This window comes from Balearica regulorum, chromosome 4, assembly GCF_011004875.1.
Source record: "Balearica regulorum gibbericeps isolate bBalReg1 chromosome 4, bBalReg1.pri, whole genome shotgun sequence".
In the NCBI taxonomy this organism is placed as follows: Eukaryota; Metazoa; Chordata; class Aves; order Gruiformes; family Gruidae; genus Balearica; species Balearica regulorum.
Window position 1 is genome coordinate 73,159,136 of NC_046187.1, and position 20,421 is coordinate 73,179,556.

The following is a 20,421-nucleotide window of genomic DNA, read 5'->3' on the forward strand; positions in this document are numbered from 1 at the left end:
GGCACAGCACTGAGAAGCATGCACACAACTTCAAAGGGACTGTGCTCTGTGTTTGCTTTAGCCAGTTCAATAGGGACTCCATTGTAAATGCTTTCATGGTGAAAGCTGGGGCACTCAGTGTCCAGGAAGGTCAGGCACACAACCTTTTTCTTTTTCATGAGCAGAAACTCCTTCTCAGAATTATGACTAAATTTCTGGCTAACATTTTTCTTTTCAACATGCTGTATACCCTGTCTCTCCTGTACAGCCCTAGGGGAATGGTTTGCCTCCATTAATTCAAGTTTTTCAGTAAGATGCTAAAATTTCAGGTTGTGCAGTGTGTAACTATGATGCTATATGAAGTTGCAGCATCCACGAGCGGATGTCAAGAGCGGATTAATTATAGTACTGCCATCCTTATACATCACAAAAAACAGAAAGAACGGGAAAATCATTTTTAGAAACTGCTCTTTTGGGCAAATAAGATTTAGCATTGTTCTTGCAGAGATAATCATACAGGATTTGGTCTGATTAAGTATCTGCTTATATACAAATTACAAATGCAGAACTTTATTAATGACCTTTCTCAGCAATCTAATCTCACACCTTGGCCTCTCTTCCTAGTAAGTAACATAGATATTCACATATACATACATACACACATATCTATCTAACCTGTGCTCTTGACCATTCCCAGTAAATCTTACCTTGTTCTCCCAAATCCTGTTCTTTCTCTATCACAACGTAACACCAAGCAGCCAGCCCTGGTACCTTGGGTGTTATCACTGATTCATTCTTCTAGACCCACGCAATGGGCTTCTGACTCCATTAAATCAAGTTTTAAAAATCTGTTTCTGCCATTCTCAGCTGCCAAATTCCTTGCTCTAAGCATCTCATACCAGCTACTGTGACCTCTCTTCTTTAGCCTTGTCCTATATCTACTTGTCCTGCAAGAAACAAGTTCCTTTTTAGCGCTTTAACCACATTTCCTCTTTATTCACTTCTCCCCACTCTGTACTGTGTTAAGCACCAGCTTTTCTCTTCACTGAAGCTACTATTTTCTCAACTAGAAAATATCAGTTCACCAAGGAGGAGATTTTCCACAGAGGAGGTAGAGATCCCATTTTAGGATATTTTTATTTGAAAAATGTTTTGGAAAAAATTATTTTGATAATTTTCATATTGATAATTTCTGGCTTTCTGCTTCAACATTATTTCCTTTTTAAACCTAAGCTTAACAGAGTAAAAATACATTTCATGCTTAGTTGATGGAATTGCAGAGCAGGAGCAGCTCTTATGTTAAGGGTATTGGGGCACATCCCCACCAGACCATTACAACCCCAATAAAATCTTTCCTTCTCTTATTTCCCTCACGCTTTGTGCATGGGTGGTACAGATGCTAGCCCAAGGGCACCCCAGAACTGGAAGTACAGACCAGAACTGGGACTATACAGCACCTGCACAACAGCCCTCAACGGCAATTTCGCTGGTGTGCCCAAAGGTGCAATCGTGGTCATGTGGCACCTCAGGCTGAGCATGAAAAGTGACATTTAAGTGAAAGCTGGAACCCCCCAGCTGCCCTGGGGGATCAGTCATGAGGTAAGAAGAGAGAATTTATAGTTTCTTTTTATAATGAAGTCAAACACGATGGATTTTTTTTTTCCAAGATCCCCACCAGCTAAAAAGCATCAAAGCAGTGTTGCTGATATTTCAATTTTTCATCTTGATAGCACATGTTTTGATACTATAAATATTTCTGTGGGATTGGGAGAAAAGCTCAAGCCTTCACCTCAAAGCCTCTTCACTGCTTGGTCTCTCCTTGGCTCTTAAATCTAATAGTCGGTCACAGCAGAAAACTTTCTTCCCTCACTAAAGATAACAGATTCTGTCATTTCTCCTGCAGACGCTTTTATGCTTTCTCACAGCCTGCCCTCTAAATCATGGTAAAAATCTCCCCACAAGGTACCATCTTGTCTTCCATCAAATCCTCTTTTAAGCTTTACCTCTGCCCCAAATCCTACAAAGCACTGCTGCCTGGCAGAGCCTGGGGAGGGAGCTGGCTGTGACTGTTGATGGTATGCAAATGTGCTCGTTATACCAATATCTCACTGCCTCACACCTCTCACTGATTCCCCCCCTTGTCATCCCGCCCTAATCCCAGGCTGCGAACGCTCGAGGGCAGGGGCTGTGTTTGCACTTGTTGGCACAGTACCACCAGGCTGGAGTGTTGATTGAGGCCTTTGGGCAGATGTGATGAATAATAATGTCAAACTACCTAAAGCTGATCGCATTGTCCCATGCTCTGATATATGAGCTATTCACAATGCAAGCCTCTTATTCTTTTCCTTCCAATTTAAAGCTCTTGGGAAGTGTCAGAGTGACCAGATTAAGAAATGAAGCCTTCCTTTGTTCCCTGAACAGGTCTTGCATATCTTGGTAGCAGCAAATAATTGAAATTGTTCCTCTTTCCATTTTCCCCCTCAGTAATTTTAGGAATAATTTCCTTCTCAGTAACTCTGATTCCTGCAGTCCCTGTCTGTCAGAGTATGGCTCATCTGAAATCATTCTAGGCTCCAAAAGTCTTGAGTTTCAGTGCAAGACTAAGGCTGGGCTCATGTCCAAATCTGAATTTTCCACACAGCACTCAGGGAGACCTGCACTGTCACAACTACTTACTACTTTTTGGATGAGATGCTAAGCTGAGGTCAAATCTTTCAGCGTCTCTTTGGGAGATGAGAAGCATTTAAAAATCCCATGGCAGTATTCAGGAAGGGTTAGCATTAGCTGAGTTATCCTTGGCTTGCACTGTCCCTATCCAACCTCCTGCACACACATCTTTGGGAAAATAGGCTGTATTCCAAGGTGTGCTTGAGCTATTTCCAGCTACCTAATAGTTGCAACTTTAGTTTGCTAAGTCCACAGGGATGTCTTGAGTACTTTGCAATAACTATACAAATATGCATGAATGGCCTTTGAACTGGAAAGGAACAAACTGCCATCCTTCAAGCTTCCCATTCCAGAACTGGACTTCTGAGTGCACGGGCCTCTTCTAACATGGGTGGCCTAGACAGGTGAAGAGAAGATCTCTTAGCCGAGAAGCAGCACACCATTAGCCAGTTTCCTTGTAAAGGGTGCCTTTAAAAACAGCAGCTGAGGAAACTAAAGCAAATGAGATGATTGCTAAAATTGGAAACTTATCAGTGACCCTTTTTTCTCCCAAAAGATGCTTATTATCCAAAGTCTGCATAAGGACTTTCCAACTTCAGAATCCAGAAGACCCACAGTCAGGGGGCTCCAGATCCACTTCCTGCTCTAGGAATCAACTCCTTCACAACTAGTCACCTGAGATTGATCCAGGATGACTTTTATGACACCAATACTTAGATCTCATTGATAATAATTCTGACATTAAGACCCCTATGATTTAATGGCTTAAAGATGGATGTGCCTTCATACTTCTATGTTTGAAAACAGCATCTTTAACCTGAGTTCATGTTCACAAGATATTTGCAAGCTGACAAATATGGCTCGTCCTTGTACAATTTGTTTCCCCTTTCTACAATCACAGTGCTACAAATTGCAAGCTGGTTAGTGCAGTACTATCCTGATGTTGCACTAACTGTGACTGCACAGTTTCCAGCTAAGAGCTTACTCATGTCTGCCTTCAAAATGTCTTGTTAATGAATTCTTCATTTGTGATCCAGGGATGTTTTTAGACAGTGGCCAGTGACCAATAAGCAATTAATGTTCCTTAAGTATCAGTATAGTGGTCACAATCTTGGCTGAGATGCTGGAAAACAGACCAGAACTGTCACTGCTAAAAGCAAGGCTAGTTACAGCATAATCAACTGAGTCAAGAATCAGTGATCAGAGCTGGGACAGACTCCCATCCTCAGGAGGTCTAGAACTAGACCTAGACAGGGATCAAGTTCTAACGCACACTCATTAACAGATGACATTCCCCAAGTCCTCAAGATCACCTGGCTATCATTCTAGAAGGGAGACACAGTGACCACCAGGGCAGAATGGGTTATTTGTTCCTTGGAGCACTTTTTCTAACTGTTGGGGGAAAAAAAAGAAAAAAAAAAAAAAAAAGTGTAGCTCTACAATCCTCAAACCAAGAGATTGGGTTCTTCTGAAGGAAAAAGCATGAAGAATCCTATGTTAGTCTTCTCATTTACTAAGTTACACTTGGTAGTAGCAACTACTGTCAACCTGGATTAGCACCCCCAATGCCCAATTTGCTGTCCAAATGCACTGTAGGGCACTGTAGGCAACGGCCTTCCTATGCTCTGTCATCCAGTCTCAGTTTCTAAGCAATGCATTCTTTCATTTCTAGCATCCTGGGAAATATCTTTGCTTTCTTCCACACTTGCCTTCCTGGTTATGTTATTGGCTTTCACTGCACACTGTTGTAAATCACATAAATGTATGCAGAAAGACAGCGTCTAGGCTCTAGCTAGTACAAGATCCCTGTCCAGTTTTTGGCAGACAAATGCATGGCAGCTCTGCTTTAAGTCTGTTCATTCGCTGTCCTCTTCCAACACCTGTTAGAATATGCATGGCAGTTAAGTATCTCATGCCCCAGCAATATCCAACTCATCTTAGAAAATGCAATGGCAGTTCTGCAGCTCTGAGACTATGCAGAATGCACTTTAAGAGAGCTGAGAACAAATCAATCTTGTTGAGGCCATTTGCCTGCACAAGTAGCTTCAGAAGAAATACGATGAATCCGGAGTCTGACCAGAATTAGAAAATGCTGCAAAATCTTCCTCTCAATAAAAGCCTTTAAATAACCAGCAACCTCCCAGGAGGCTTAAATGCTGAAATGCTCCACTGAAATGCTTCTTTTTCTCCTGAACTCTTCCCAATCTTCACATCTACCCACTTAAAAAAGCAACAAAAATCCCTACCATGGGCAAAAAAGTGTATTCTAAGGGGATGAGAATGTAGAAGGGAAACAAATATGCCATGATAATAGGTGTATTAAAAAACTCCAAAACAGATGGAAATATATTATTTTAAGGTCAGGCTGGATCAGGCTTTGAGCAACCTGATCTAGGGAGAGATGTCCCTGCCCATGGCAGGGGGACTGGACTAGATATCTTTATAGGTCCCTTCCAACCCAAACTATCCTATGATTCTATGATTAATAGATGGCAGAAAATCTTAGAAAACTGTAAAGCTAGGAAAAGGGATATTTTCCTCTTATTTCCTGATGAAAAATAATAAGCTGGCCATCCATACAAAGAAAACTCTTTGAACTCCCATCCCTCTCCATGGAAGAGCAAAGATTCATCTATAACTCATTCACTGATATGAGAAGAGATAATGATAAATTTAATTTTGTCAAGTAGGCTGAAAGACATGTGGGGAGCAGCCCCACACAGAGGTCAGATTGAAGGGCAATTTCCTTTTGTGGAGAAAAGAGCAAGCACGGTCTTGCAGACAGAAGCATAGCCACAGAGCAAAAGTGGTATGAGATAAGAAAGTAGGTTGGATAGGGGAGAGAAAAAGAAGGGCTAGTTTAGCTGGACAAGTGGAGGAAAGATCTATTTTCTTAAACCTTTTAAGTCCTCAGATGAGATTGGTATAATTGTGATGGACAAGAATGCTTTATATTTGGAGGTGAACAACAAGTAATTTTTTTCTAGACCCTCTCAAAAATACCAATAGTGATACACAGCACTCTGAGGAAGAAACAGATATCCTGACTTTGAAGGTCTGGAACTGATCCATGAACTACAAAGTGTTACTCAAGGGATGTAGACATCAGGGTGACACATCATAAGGAATGGAATGCCATCATGCAACTTTGTTGTATGGGGTACTCTCTAGATACGTCCCGTTACCATGACTTCTGTGGATTGCTGTTTTTAGAAATTTAAACCTCAGCAACTCACAAAAACCAGGATTTTCACTGTTATGCCGGAACCCAGAACTGTCAGAAAGCCATAAGCATGTCTGTCTGATACGTGAGTCTGCCTGCCAAAACAGCTGAACACTCTTCCAAGACTGAGCACTGACTGAGTGGGAGTTGGACAGGTGCTCATACAATTTTAATAGCTTGCAACAGTGCTTATGTTTAAAAGCAGGAGCAGGTTATTTACAGTACAGCTGAATTTTCAAGGTGAGGAGGAAGAGAAATCAGAGAAGATATTTTACTGGGTGCTTAGAGATTTGCACAGGACAGTATGGCAGTTGAGAGAAAAGGAAGGAAGTGTCTGTCAACTAAACTCTTCCCTTTCTTACCTTGCCTCTACTCATTTCATATATTCCTTGTCTCTTATACAACTTCGGCTGTAATTATTCATTCTCTCTATCTCTGTCTCTTAGCTCTTTGTCCCCAATTTGACATTCTTTGTTCTCTCAGCCCCTGACATTCTCCTGCAGTCCAATGCTCAGCCGCAGCTTGTGAAAACCGACCCCTGGTTTGGGCTTGCAGCTGAGTGCAGTTTAGCAACGCCCCAAAGAAACAGTTGTTTGTGTGCATCTCCACGGCCATATCCCTCTGCCAAAATGCTGTTGTTCTCTAGAAAGATAGCTGGAGCAAACACATTGGCTTCTCATCCCCTTGTAGTTGATAGTGTGTCATACTATGCTAGAAAGGATCATAGAGTGCTTTGTAAAGGGCAACGCGGAGTGTCACTGAATGACTACACGCTTGTCCCATCTGCCAGAATTAGCATCAACTAATCATCAGGCTTTCTGCTCCTAACACAGCTAGCTCCAAGCAGCGCAGACTGTAAACAAAGATGTTGATGAATGTAAAACAAAGAGACACTCCTGTTTTTAAAAGTCATGTAACCACCCTGAGAATGTCGAACATGCGTGGAAGTCTCTCAAAATACTGTGGGGATAGTCAGTGGCATAGGTTCCCTGAGATCAGTCAATAAATTGATATGGGTAATGGGACTGTCCTGAATCAGTGTATATCAGGTATTTGGGGAAGGTATGGCACAAATATATGTTTTTTTGAGGAGTGTTATAGGCAGGGGCGGGCTGAGAGAAAAATCTGCCCAATCCATCTCCCAAAAAATAACAGCTGGCTCGAAGTCGAACCCTCAGGCATTAGCAGGAGGCCCTAAGGTGCTGACAAGGCTCTCACTAGAGGTTCTCTACCTTTTCCACACTGACGCCCATTTTGCCTTTTCTAGGGCTTTCTACTCATTTTTAGGGATATGGGAAAGGCCAGGCAGTAACCACTTGGTTATTCCTGATCACTGCTTCTGGATGTCCCCAGGAATGTGGGCAGCCCACAGCACCATCCTGCTATGTTTGAATCTGTGATAATGCACAAACTAGTTCTCATCTCCACATCTCAAAGGAGGGAAGAAAAGATCAAGGCAGAGCTCTCAGTTGCATAAATACTTTTCTCTTGCCAAGGAATCTTTTCTGGGCAAGTATCCTGCATTTTTTATCCCAGAGAGCAGCATCCTCTCCTCAGAAAGCAAGGATCTTTAACTTAGTTTCCCACTCAGTCTGGAAACTGCATCAGGAGGGAGAAAAAAGAGATTATGTGAGGGTTAAAAGATCCAATTTTTCAAATAATAAATTCCTGCAATGTCTATGCTAATGGTGCACGTGTAATATGCTAATTTTGCTAACATGAGCAGCCACCTCTCAAGAGCTACTATCTAATCTAATATGACCCTGAATCACTATGGGGCAGTGAGTTCACATTTAGGGCATGTAGTTGTCACATGGGGAGATTTTTTAATAAGCAATTTGAAGTAAATATTTTTCAAGATGTAAAAAAATACATTCCAGTGGATTTATGTCAACTTTACAATATAGTTGAGGCAAAGAAAGGTTTTCAAGTAACATTAGATGAGTATTCTTTTCACAAAGAGGTACCAGAGCTCTCGACAGTGTTTGAAAAAACATGCACTATACACAGCAGATAAACGCAGCTAGAGCATACTGGGTTGTCAAAGCCGAAGTACAACTTTTACTGTGCTCCTTGCTTAACTTCTCCAATTGCTAATTTTTTCATACACTGTCCTGGAACAGAAGTTAATTTAGGGAAAGCACTTTAAACAGAATTGATGTACTGGTGTGAGAACAAAACAAGCTTACTATTCCTCATTGGTTCCAGTGGTTTTTTTGAGCCTGAAACACTCCCACTTGGCTCAGCTGTTTTTGTATTTAAACTTGAACAGTTTTGAGTCAAAACCAAGAAGCATCTGTTCCACAATTTTAAAGCCAGAAGTATTTAACATTTTTCCCTTGATGTGCATGATTTGATTCACTGGCCTGTTGTATTGCTGTTACCAGAGGGACTTTGCACATGGTTTAAAAGACAGATCACCAATGTAGGACACCCAAAATGGCAAGTGGGCAGATACATACCCTCTTTTTGAGGAGAGAAAAACAAAGCACCTCCAGACCAGCAGTGTAGCCCTCTTTATCCTGAACCTCAGGAGTGCCTCTCCTCATTATTAGCACTTAGACCTGCAAGCTGCTTTTCTGCTCCAGGCTTGCTGGGAAGAAAAAAAAAAAAAAGGCAAAAAAAAAGCATATGCATATTCCAAAGTTTAAAAACTCTTAAAGAGAGGAAAATATTTCCTGTTTTACTATAAGTTATTTTATTGGTTGGACTGTTTTTACCCTAGTCAACTATTTTATTTATTGGAGAAACTGTCAGATGTATTTTTTCATTAAAGGCTGTAATTAAGCACAGTCAGGAGTCATTAGCTTATTCAATAAGCCTGCTGCTTCCTATTAACTAATAGCAACTACCAAAACTAGGGGTTTTTTTATGGACTAGGCCTAGCTCTAAGGGTAAAAGTATCTTAGAAGGTAAAGGCATGTGCTTAGAGATTCTGTCCTCATGCTATAGAATGAGCTGGCAATGTGTGCTCGCAGCCCAGAAAGCCAACCGTGTCCTGGGCTGCATCAAAAGCAGCGTGACCAGCAGGTTGAGGAAGGTGATTCTCCACCTCTACTCCACTCTCATGAGACCCCACCTCAAGTACTGTGTCCAGCTCTGGGGTCCCCAACGTAAGAAGGACATGGAGCTGTTGGAGCAAGTCCAGAGGAGGCCACAAAGATGATCAGAGGGCTGGAGCACCTCTCCTATGAAGACAGGCTGAGAGCATTGGGGTTGTTCAGCCTGGAGAAAAGAAGGCTCTGGGGAGATCTTATAGCAGCCTTCTGGTACCTAAAGGGGCCTACAGAAAAGCTGGAGAGGGACTGGTTACAAGGGCATGGAGTGATAGGACAAGGGGTAATGGGTTTAAGCTAAAGGAGGGTAGATTTAGATTAGATATAAGGAAGGTACTTTTTATGATGGGGGTGATGGAACATTGGAACAGGTTGCCCAGAGAAGTTGTGGATGCCCCCTCCCCGCAAACATTCAAGGCCAGGTTGGACGAGGCTCTGAGCAACCTGATCTAGTTCACGATGTCCCTGCCCATGGCAGAGGGGTTGGACTAGATGACCTTTAAAGGTCCCTTCCAACCCAAACCATTCCATGATTCTATGAATGTTGTACGTAGCAATTAGTTCCTTCCAACTAGAGTTGAAAATTGCCTCTTTCCAAACACCAAAATTAACAGACGATTAAACTGTCAGCTTTTGCATAAAAATTGCCTTTGAAGATTGATTACGCCATGATTCACCTTTTGTCTTGAGATCAGCCATTTAAATCTGATGTAGGTTGCACCTTTTGCTAGTACTTTTTATCTAGATGGAAAAGAGACTGGATATTGTGGTGTGGGATGTTTCTGAATCAGTGAATTCTGGCTTTTCTATCTAAACAGTGTTAAACTGCAAATGTCATTGGAGAAAAAGAGGAGGGTATAAAGGTAGCAGAATTGGTAACTGTCCAGAATAAAGAAAATATAGTCTTAAGACCCCATCTTCATCTGAGATGATAGACAAATGTTAAAAAATACCTTTGTTGCACCAGCAAAAAAAAAAGACATAAGAAAATGTTTGGGCGCTGTTCATGTCACACCATATTATGTTGGCATTTCCATGTGACACGCAGACTTGTCGGTTTTGAGCATAGCTGTGAACTAGATGCTTTTAAAATAATGGATAGAGAAAAATAGATTCCCGTTCAAAATAGAACCTGTGCTGAATGTCTGTTCCAGGTCTGAGATTTACTAGTCATACAGACAACTTTCCAGCTGCACTAACACTGAGAGAGGAGAGAACATAGTGAGGTGCTCTCTGTCCTTTATCGATCAAGCTGGTTTTGAAATCTCCGAACAGAAATATTTCCTCTGTTTCTAGAGACCAGCTGTTCAACAAGAGGTGGGAAATGGAGGGAGCAACAGACAAGCAGCTTTGAAATCTGCTCATATTGGCATGGCTGAATTGTATTAACTCATCCCTTGGCTGACAGCATGTAAAATATCAGACAATTCAAAGAGGATTTTCCCACCTGTGCATTTATAAGTACATAGAAGAAAATTAGTGATAGTTCCTTTTTGCTGTCTCTCCAATACTAGACATTAAACCGAGTGTTACTGGCAAGGGGCATCCTTCATTCTGAGTAATAGACTTGCAGTGGCTGGGGCTCACCACGTGTGCCACCTTTTGTTGGTTATCATCTCTTCCAGGAGCCAACACTGACATTGTAGAAAGGTGAATGAACTGAGGACAGATTAAATGGGAATGCAAGTTGCAGACACAGACAGGGCAGGAGCAGCCACTCACACAATAGAGAGCAACAGAAATACTACACAGTAAACCACCCATCTGGTGCTGTGCTGCTGAGGAACATCCTGATACAACCACCACATCAAAAACCTCCAACTTCCCTCAAAGGCATCTTTACTTACAACAGACCCAGAGTACAGCCTGGAAGTCCTCTTCCATATGTGCTTTTACATGGCCTTATTGCTAGGTATATTTTAGTACTTTGCATTCATGTGCTGGGCGAACATCATGTATAATTTTCATACAGGCATTGCTGTTCCTCTTCTACTCTTATGAGGGAGAATGCGATGTTTGGGGAGCTTTTTTAGTTAATTGTATGATGCTTCTGTGTGAGAGATGGCAGGCCAAAAATTTGCTCTTCCATTTGCAGGGATGAGTAATAATTTAAGATGATCCTTAATATCCAAGAGTTGTGTCTTCAGTCTGTGAGCTACTCCTCAAAAGCGCAACTATGATAGCAGTTATAACTGAGATGAAGGATCACGTGCTCTCAGCCACCTAAGCAACCTTCCCTGCATCTGCATCTTGCTTGTCAGCACCAGCTTCCACATCACTCTCCTTAATCCTCCATCCAGCCCTGTCTATGAATTGAGTTTCTCCATTAAGTCTTATTTCGTTATGGACAGCAAAGACAGGAGGTATAGTGCCATGTGGGATTGCTGCTCACTGCTACCCAGTTCAGCTAGATGAACTATGTCATATAACTTCAGAAAAGCTTCTGGACTCAGACTGGATGGCTACTGAGGCTTGTACTTAGGGCATTTCTTTACAGGCATCTACCGAGTTGGGGCTTGAAAGTGATACTGAAGTTTTCTGTAATTATCAGACACATTCTTATCCTTTCTGTGCTTCTGTTCTCCAGCTGGCAAATGGGTCTAACAGAAGTTCTCAAGTCTCTCAAGTTGAGAGGCTTTATTTACCTCCCTGTGGTAAAAAGCTTCCTAGTGCCTCAGGAACAGTACTGTTAACTCCAGCCAACATCTCAGACCAATGTCATTTACAGCTTCCAGGCCAGGCCTCAGAGCAGCTGGAAAATCATGACTGAGACCCTGAGTTTAAGTATGGGAAGCCAGTGTAGAGAGCAGGAATCAGTTTGACATGCATGTGGGTGTTTTGAGTTATTAAGGACACACACTGCAGTGCTCTGTAGCAGTCGTGTTTCCTGAGGACTTGTGGCATCATGCCCAGTATACTGTACCCCTACAGATTTGAGAGCTTTCTTCCACCTCCAGATCTCTTTACCAGCCAAAATAGGAAATGGGTGTCTCTGGGCATCTTTCCAGAAGCCTCTGAACTGATGCACTTATGCAGCAAAACTCAGCTGATACATTCATGTTCTTTTCACCTTGGTATTTGCACTGCATAAAGTATTTGCCCTAGCTTTGCCACTCCTTTGGATGCCCACTGGCCTTTTGTCTAGTTACCAAAGCAGGAAGTACTTAAGTAGGAACAATACAGAGTTAAAGTCTGACAGATCAATAGTATCTACCAGATACTATTGGCCTACCAGATACTATTGGCTCCGGCTTCTTAACAATCATTACTGTTAATAAAAGTGTTAAGCTCTGTAGGCAGGTGTCCCTTCTGATGTTACACCACTGAGCTGAAATTTAACCCTTCTTCACATTTCCGAAAGTCAATCAGTCTGTCATTGAAACAACAGAATAAAATCACCAGTCCTTGATCTATTCCTGTTTCTATTTAAAGGTGATAAACAGTTGATTTCATATAAGATCTCATCAGCGTTCCTTAGTCAGCATGATTGTTCTCGACTTCCTGGCATTCGGACAAACTGAGCAAGTAAGGTTATTTAGGATCTCAGAGCTAGGATGGATGGAAAGGGAAAGTAGACAATATGCTGCCACCTTTTGGTTATAGAAACGAGAACAGGTATTATCTGGAAAGATCTATCTAGTGATCTATGCTTGTTTTCTGTAATAAAACAATCTGAAAGTCCATACAGTGTGAGATGCATCCACCCCTTCATGTTCTAAACTGTTGCTATAAGCTTAGCTGACATATTTCACATTTGTTCAGTCTTGTTGGGGCTAATTAATAATTATCAATCAAAATTGATAGTTTCTCTCATTTAAAAAATATAGGGTTGAGTTCATTCACCTAAAACTAATGCTTTGCATCACTAAACTGGTTAGAGGAACATAGCTGCAGAAATAAAAGGTACAATATCTCATGAATTAGTAGCTTGTAAAAGTAAGTTACTGCATGTCATAACTCCTGTTTGGCTATTTATATGGACACACACAGTTAAGACAGCCTGACACTTTCATTACTAGGTTCGTTATCAGTATGATCAGTACGTTACAACTTTTAACCTTAACTGTTCAAGTAAGATTTTCTGTGCTGGCTGACTTGCTGAGGAACGGAAGGGTATTTTGTTTGCTTGTTTATTGAAGCGTTGATTCAGCTGTCTATGAAAATAAAAGATGGAAGAATGCCCATCTTAATAAAAGAAATGAAAGATTGTTCTGTTAAAAAGTTTGTTCACCTTCTAGTTTGATGCAGAGCCTTGAAATTTAACAGAGAAGCTATCTGTATCTGGGATGTGCTTCTCACTGCTCCTATGAGTCACTGCACAAATTTGGGCCAAGCAATAAGCCTTTGAAAATATCAGTTCAAGTATGTTCTGTAAAGACTTATGGGAGCTTGTGAGCACAGGGCCATGAATGTTCTGTCACTCTCAGCTCCCACGTGCCAGAGGCACTTTACATTTACTGTGCATACAGATTCACTGAGTGTGCCCCATCCCGGGGCACAAAAATCCATCAAGCACTTGATCTCCTGTTTCTCAGTGCTGGCACTGAGTTGTCAATCTCTCTGCTGGCATATCGGTAATGTAAAGGGGGATCCTGTCTGTCTGTACTGCAGAAGGGACAGGAATTCTCCAAGCACCATTGAAGCAGTGCCGGTAGGTCTGTACTGCCCTATACCAGTGACCCATTGGTCCTTGAAGCCCTTGACAGTCTGCAAGATCTAGCTCTGAGAGTACTTGATAGGGTGCTGAAGGTCCATCAGGTGGAACACCAGGACAATGTACTCCAAGGGTGTCTGGCCGTGAGATCACCTTACAGGACACTGCTCATGCAACCTGTGCAGACTGCACTTGGGTGCACCTCCTACCTGGAGTAGCCCCAGTCACTCAACCATGAGCAAAGCTGTGCAGCAGACCTGAACTAGACCCTTGTGCCACATCGTGCCGTTGTTATACTTTACACATGGGTGCTTATGCAAAATGTCCCTGTCTCAGGAAAGACTTGCAAACGTTTAAGATATTAACACTGCCACCCTACACTGTCTGCTGCACCACACTCCAAAGGTGGGAGTTAGAGAGCACCTTCGTACCTTGAGGAGCACTAGGCTCTCCTGCCATTTGGAATAGTAGCCAGAGGACCACAGACGTGAGAAAAACACTAGGAATTATCTTGTTCATGCACTGATCACTCAGTGACTCCCAGCAGAGTCACTTAACAGCTTTGCAGACACTGTCATTTAAAGATCAAGAAGCTGAAAGAGACCTACAAGAAGGCTGTTGGTAGGAATTTTGAGGCAAAACAACCCTCACCTATGCATTATCACTTCTTCAGTGGGTTTAGCTCCATCACCATCAGGAAAAGAAAGAGAGGAACTGATTTTATCTTGCTCTTTTTAAGGAGGGAAGTGGGGCATTGATTTACAATGCAGTGCCAGGCTTTATCTCTCAGGGTTGAGGGCATCCTATAATCTTTCACAGGCCAGGATCATGCCATTAGCAATCTGGGTCAGTGGCAGGAAACAGCAAGACATATCCTTCCAGAGGTAAATGAGGCCTCCTCTTCCTAACAGTAAATCATCCTAAGCCTCTTGGCAACCAGAATTCCTTCTCCCCATCTCAGCACTCATCTTCCACACACCTCATGAACTGTTTTTTTAATAGCCTCTTAATCTAGTGGTCCAGTTTGAGTATTTAACTTTTTCTTAAGAAGAAGAATTCTTGTATTTTGAAGCTGAAGGCTTCTGTCACTTTTTAACCAGTGTCATCTGAAATATCTTAATGGTGTTTCTTAATGAACGCAAACTGGTACTTCAGTCATCATCGTAATGTCTGGGTTTTTTGGGTTTTTTCTCATCTTCCAAGGGTACTTTTTTATCCATTTACCCTACATGCTCAGCACCAGCACAGACACACAGTTGCCCAAAGCAGTCACTGAAGCCACCACAGGTTAGAGAGGCATGGAAATACCTGGACCATCAGGCCTGCTAGAAATACTGGCAGGGATGGCCTTTTTTTTTTTTCTTCTTCTCTCCCTCTGCAACTTTTCCATCATTTTTAGGGAAGCATATCTAGTTTGTTGGTATGGAGCTGTATATAGCTATTCACTGCACAGAATGGACCATGGTATGGAGATGAGTCAGGATTGTGCAATGAATCAGATCTTGTTCAGAGCATGCTGGCTCTTTTGTTGCAGAAAGTGAACACAATGACTGCAGGAAGTAAAAAAGTGGTTGCTGGCTAAGGTGTTTGTATGCTGCTCAGAAGGACTGGATTCTATTTTCGTCTTTTGCACAGATTGGTCACTTAAAAAAACATTTTTCATTGGTGGCCATGAACTGGGTGCAGGGTTTTGCTGAAAGTCCAAATTCTAACCTTGTGCTTTTATGGATAAAAATGTAGCTGCAGTGTAATGTAATTAGCTGTAATGCTGTCTTTTCCTTACTTTATGAGGATGTTATCAAAATACATTGAATTCAGTTTGTGAAACTCTCAGCTCCTACACTGTTGTATACCACTGAAAAGTCCAGAACAAAATTACTAACTCTGTCTTCAGAGCAGAATTTGAACAGTGAGTAGCAAGGCATGGAGTCCCACATCAAGCATCAAAGACAGAACAAATTATTAAATAGTTGCTCATTAAGTGATTAGCATCCTTTCTGTGCACTGAATGGGCTCATGTAATTAATTACTACCTTGTAATCAAACACAAGGGGAGGCAAATCAAAGTTCTGCAAACGACATGAATTCTGGCATTTTCTAACTTCAGAATGCTTGATTTTGCAGCCTTAAAAGCTTTCATATAATTTTTGTGTGGAATTTAAAGATGCGTTATGTAAAACAAAGCATTAAGAACCATAGAAGGAATCGCTGTAGATTAAAAGTGCATTAAGACTGACATTTCTGAGACTGTAACCCTGATTATTGTGGATTAGTTTAAACCTATACATTCATCAGAGCAAGCTTTATCATAATATTAGAACTGTAAAAAGGGTCCACAGAGTTTTGAACTAGTTGAACTAAGCTACTGTCAAATAGTAACGAGGCAGTGCAACTCTGTGTATAAACAAACTTAAGATAATAATGTAAGAGACATTTAAATAGATAGGGAAAGTGTAAATTAATATGGAGAATTTTGCTATTTTTGCTAATTATTCCCTTTGGAACACTACACTGATGAAATCCTGCCTGCAGCTAACATATTTGAGCATCTGCGTCCCATGCTCCAGTGCATAAAGTTGACACATTTGGTCCTGGATCTGTGGCACTGCAGTGGGTTGGTCTTTAAGTTCCTTCTCTGTATTCATCAGGATATGGGTTGTTTGAGCAGTCAGCAACAGATCCTGCCTCTTAACTTCAAGGGGTAAGAGGTAAAACACAATCCAAATACATCAGCCAAGAGGACAGGATTACACTTGTAATGCAGCTATTAGAACACTATGGATTTTCATATTTATGATTTTACACAGAATACCTCTGTCTATACCCATTTTCATTTGTCCTCACACCTCATGTAGAGGCCAGAAATATGTTTTCCAAAGACCTTTAACTGAATTTACTCAAAGATGGAAGAATCCTGTCATCTCTGCACGTGTGACTGAATTGCCCTCCTCTGAGCTTCCTCCCTGGATTCCTGCAAGCTCTTCTGAAAAACTGGTTCTGGAATCAATTTTGTAAAGGTTTGTATGTGAATCATCAGGGCCTTTAGCATTTCATCTGTGAACATTGTAACAGTGAAAAGGCAAATAGCGAATGACAGTAAAACAAATAAACCCATTAAATCCACCATTGTTTTCATGGTCATCACCACCCCATGCTTGGCTGCGATCAGCTTTCCCTTTGCTTGCTCATTCCCTGTTCTGCATTTTCCTGCCATGTTGTCAAATGTGCAAAGAACTGGTTTATCCCTGCCCCACCAGCATCAGCATTTTACCACGTTATTCCCCCAATTACTGTGGAAAGGTTCTGTGTAGCCTGCAGGTTAGGACAGTGATATTTCTATTGCAGTTTCAAGCTTTGCATTTTAAGTGCTAGGATTAACCAGAGATCTTTACAAGGTATCTGGCAGCTTTGCATTTGGCAGTTTGCAAAGAAGCTGGGTACCTAGTTCAATGGTGGAGTTATTTTCCTTGTTCCATATCACTTGATATATAATTAAGATACAATTGTACTACTGGGCTTTCCGCATGCCAGTGTACAATCTATTCCATTTAGTCACAGTAAATTACACACTCATCATTATCCTATGAAACAGCATACTACCGGTGAGTCAATTGTACCTGACGGTCAGATTGCTCTGCATTCAGTGTCTTTCTATTCTGCCTGATCTTCTTGCCATTAAACTCAATGATGGTCTCCTACCCATTTAAAAAAGTAGGATTCGAAGAGGTTTTATGAAATAATGTAAAAATTGCTATTATTAACATTTTCTAAAACATTTACTGAAATAATTTTTGGTTATTACTGGGTTTTTTAAACTTCCTCCTTGTTTTTCTGTTCCCTCTTTTGCTCTTCTCACTCTCGCCCTCCATCAGTTTGAAAACCTAAGTCCAAAATGTTGTCTTTGAAAAGGGCTTTGAGAACTGTAAATCAAAAACTCTTCTATGTAAGTGTCAATATAATACATTTCAAAACATCTTCCTTCAAGTTAATTTACATCACCCAACAGTAAAAAAGGGATTAACAGATTAAGCTGGATTTAAACATCTCCCTCATTAATACAACTGAAAATTGGTAAGAGTACAACATCATTTTTAACTCCAGTTGTCGTCTCCTTGGTTTAGCCCAGCTAAATTTCAGAAGAGGAAAAATGTAGAATAAAAATCACCGATGACTGGAGAACTCAGTTAAAGACCTGCCTCATCTAGTTTTCTTATCTGGCCCTAAGCATATAATTTCATCTATCCTAGTCCTTAGATGCCTCTTTGTTAAACAGGGCAACACGTGCACAAATCTCATAAAACTGTGAGAATCCTTTTCATCAGGGATTGAGTCAGTAAAATCCAATGGCAACTAGAACCATACCAACAGATACCAATAGCACTTGTAACCCTAATTTATGCCTTCTGAAGCTTCCTGTAAGCTCGACCATCAGGACATCACCTCAGTTATTACAATACAACAGAAGTCTTGCTAAAGTTATAATAATATTTTTTTTAAAAAAGCAAGAAAACTCTCAGCACATCAGAGTGAAACAAATCATACTAATCCCAAACCCATGGAAAAGTAAAATTTTTTAAAAAGTTAATTTACTGGGTCTCTAATGGGCATTCAATATCAGTTTGTACTGAGAGTAACAATGTCTCAATAATTCATAAACAATCACATACTAAATACTGTAAGTTTGCCCACAAAAACTGCAACCTTGTAAGTTATTATTACAGTTCTGGAGGAAATCCAGCCATGCTGAGAAAATCTGTGCTGAAAAAGAAAGTTTGTAAGGAGAGGTAATATGTTTTATTAGATGAAATCAGACCAAATATACGGAGTGCAAGCCTGAAAGCTTGTTTATTTTTCCAACTATATCTGATAAAATATAATGATGTCCTCCTACAAGCCTAATCTTTCTATAGGTTACAAAAGTATTACTTTAAAAGTAAAGCATTTACAAGAAACACTTTACTATGGCTGATAAATATTAACCAACAAATGCACATATGAAATAACATCATAAAACATGTCCATTTGGAACCCTTCCTTTGCCAATAAAGCCTAAGATAACTTATAACTGAAAAAGACTAGCAGATTTATAATAATTTTCACTGTTCTCTACATAGTTCTAAAACTGTGTAAACCTACTAATTTTCTCCTGATTATTTGGATTTTTCTCATAGCAATGAAAAGAATAAAAATAAAAAACTTTAGAGTCATTGTAAAAACACAAAAATGGGTGGAGAAAATTCACTGGCATGAAAAACCTTGAGAAGCTTTTAGTTCATTTTATCCTTAAGTGCCTATAGTTCAAGTTCACAGTGTCCCTTAAACTATGAGAGATGTTTCAATTTCAGCCAGACTCTTCAGTTATGCATATTTTGTCATGCTCTTTGGAGGTGTCTGTATTTTTTTCCACTATAATCTGTGTTTTTCAAAAAGACTCCAATTCTCAAAGCAGTATCTGAACTAATGCTAGAGATCTTCATTGCCAGGCACTAACATTTACCGTTTATTCAGACAAGCTGGAAAGCGTGTATGCATTTGAAATTTTTGGGGGGTGAATTTGTATAATTTTATGATTAATGATGTGCCTCAAATGATGTTTTTGTGTGTGTGAATTCTCTGGCTTTATATGCGCTACTATTAGAACTTCTTTGGAAAAAGTATTACTCAAACAACGCCCATTAGCCCAAGCATGTCTTACTGAAACACTATCCTGAAGCCATTGTTCTGCAATTGCTAAGTGGTTCCACTCATAAAAAACCCATGATTTTGCTGGCTACCTAGATTGTCCTTTCTATCACACTTACTGATTGCCTCTACAGCCTGAACTGCTGGTGTCCCAGCTTCTGACACATTCCCATACCAGCAGACCTGCATCTCTACAGCCAAGCCTCAAACATCAGTGTGGTCTGGTATTCAGCTCCTGGTTTCATTGTCCTCGTAAAGGAGTACGTGCTGTCCCACTGGAATTCTGCCCAGCAAGCTGCACAAATACAAAAGCAAATATCAACAAATGAAGGAAACAATCGGAACATAAGCAAATACTGCCATAAGGAATCTCTCTTTTAATTATAAGAGTGAGGAATACATCAGCAGTAACTCTGGAAAGCTTACTGGGTAGGGAGCCACCATTAAAAGCAGGAAATATTGTCTGTGAGAGTTCTCAAGTTCTAAATTCAAGTTCTTCTATCTTGTGTAGCTACCAATGTTGATCCTGACCAGGATCCAGAGCAAGCAGAGATGGACTGTGAAATCCAGGTTCTCCATTGACTCATAAATATGGAAAGAGTTTCAGGCCCAAATTCCTACATCTCCTAAGTCACACCTAGAACATCCAGCTGTATCACACATGGAGTCTCTCAAACAGTGGAATAAGGTCTGTACAATACGACTTTACGGTAAGACTTAGATACCATAATTCCTGTCTGGATATTTTAGTGTGTCCTTTCTATGCCTCCTGGGCTTTTAAGTCTTCTCCAAGTGCTCAGTGTGGGATCTATGCCAAAAAAATTACAAGTTTTCTGTTCACTTCTACTTTAATTTATACAGTGATACAAAAATGGTCATCTTTGTGAAAGTGTGGGCTGGGCCACCAGTCTGTCAGATGGTTTGAAAATTGGCTGGACCACCAGGCTCAACCGGTAAAGACAAATGGTTGACATGTAGCTAGTGAAGAACATCTAGATGAGAACATCTAGAACATCTAGAGCATCTAGATGCTAGTTCAGCATCTTCATCAGAGGCTCAGATGACGACACAGAATTCACCCTGAACAAATTTATGGACACCAAATTAAGGAGTGGCTGACATCAGGACTGGCAGAACTTAATCCAGAGAGATCTCGATAA